The 2,048-nt window shown below is 44.5% G+C and overlaps 1 pseudogene; it reads right to left on the bottom strand.

Moving 5' to 3' along the window:
• Positions 1-1,032: 1,032 nt before the first annotated feature.
• LOC115146886 (complement C1q-like protein 3) lies at positions 1,033-1,676 on the bottom strand (annotated as a pseudogene).
• Positions 1,677-2,048: the final 372 nt, after the last annotated feature.

The following is a 2,048-nucleotide window of genomic DNA, read 5'->3' on the forward strand; positions in this document are numbered from 1 at the left end:
ATATAAACAGCAAAAAAAGAAACGTCCCTTTTTCAGGACTCTGTCTTTCAAAGATAATTTGTAAAAATCCAAATAACTTCACAGATATTCATTGTAAAGGGTTTAAACACTGTTTTCCATGCCACAAGCCATACTGCTCATTCTGTGAGTGATTTCCTGCAAGACAGGAATGTCAGTGTTTCTGCCATGGCCAGCGAAGAGCCCGGATCTCAATCCTATTGAGCACGTCTGGGACCTGTTGGATCAGATGGTAAGAGCTAGGGCCATTCCCCCAGAAATGTCTGGGAACTTGCAGGTGCATTTTTGGAAGAGTGGGGTAACAACTCACAGTAAGAACAGGCAAATCTGATACAGTCCATGAGGATGAGATGCACTGCAGTACCTAATGCAGCTGGTGGCCACACCAGATACTGACTTACTTTTGATTTTGACCCCCCCCCCCTTTGTTCAGGGACACATTGTTCCATTTATGTTAGTCACATATCTGTGGAACTTGTTCAGTTTATGGTGTGGGGAGGAGGGGGGGGGGGTGTTCTATAATTTCTCTTCCACTTTGATAATGTGGAGTAGGTTGTGTATATTAGTAGGAAAACAAAACCTAATTGAATCGCTTTAAAGATGTATTTTGAAGGGAGCAAAATGTGAAGACTGCGCAAGAGGTGTGTAGACTTTCCCCAGCGACTATTTGCAATTCAGTGTTCCTGCAGTTTGTCATTATGGCTTCACTGTGGTGATATATGACGTGTGTACGCACATCCACAGGACACACAACGTCAGTACAAAGGTAAGACAATGGCCTGTTGTTTAGACGTCTTGTCGTTGATCCAGCATCTCTGGCAGCAGCAGCGAGCAGCTCAGCCCACAGGATTTCCATGGTGTCAACTGACTGTCACAGCACAGGGACCAGCAGCACACTAATACCCTGGCGTAACATTACATTAGCTAATGTCCTAGCTAGTGGCCTCAGGAGACATTTACAGAGACAATCAATTACATTTTTTACACAAACCTCAGTTAAATCAACTGGTCTTGTTACACTGTGAACAATAGGAACCCAGTGAAGGTGTTGTAGTTATTACGGTTGTCATAGAGGCCCCTGTTAGCCCAGAGCTGGATGTACACACCGTCTCCCACCTCCAGCTGCACTACCACTGCGTTGCTAGCGCTTTCGTGGACATTCATCAGTGTTCCACGAAGTAACCAGCATCTCACTGTTCTTCATCAGAGACACGACAGAGTTGGGACGGCCAGAGTTGTTGCTGTACATGGAGTAGCGGAAGCAGTACACCCCTCTGACCATGGCTGTGAAGATGCCTATGAAGGAAGATGAATAACACTACCTGATTGACCGCACACAACCTGTAGCAGGATTGTAGCTACTGCCGGTGTTGGAGAAGACTCTTTTGTACTGTAAGGGGGTATTGGTTGTGAAGGGTCCAATATGTCCACCGCCAGAGTCTCTGAGAGCTGCAGAGAAGGCCACCTTTGGCTGGGCTGGGGAATGAATGAATGACCGAACAATCAAGTAGATGTCAAGAAGGACATAGATAGATACATGCCACTTTGAGGAAGAGTGGAACCTTGCTCTTACCAGTTGATAAGCTCTTCTTCAAGGCTTTCAGTTCTTCCTCTTGAGCTGTAATAACAGAAAAGATTTCGGAATAAAACCTCAACATTACAGTGTAGTAAAGGCTCAACAAATTATTATTATTGTCATTATTTTTATTTTTTTGACCTTTATTTAACTAGGCAAGTCCGTTAAGAACAAATTATTATTTACAATGACGGCCTACACCGGCCAAACCCAGATGATGCTGCCCTATGGGAATCGTATTCAACATAGTCATCAATAAGACAAAGTTCAAATAAATGAAATAAGAATAAGTGTGAAGCTGTATAACAGAATGCTTTGCTTGTTACATCTCTGTGCTACTCACCTGTACTCACCTGTACTCTCACTGCCCTGTAGCTTGGTCTCCACAGCTCCCAGTTTCTATCCCATGGCCCCAAAACCATGGACCAGCCTGCGTCTGGTCCATGGTTCCTAG

Source organism: Oncorhynchus nerka, linkage group LG19, assembly GCF_034236695.1.
Source record: "Oncorhynchus nerka isolate Pitt River linkage group LG19, Oner_Uvic_2.0, whole genome shotgun sequence".
NCBI lineage: Eukaryota > Metazoa > Chordata > Actinopteri > Salmoniformes > Salmonidae > Oncorhynchus > Oncorhynchus nerka.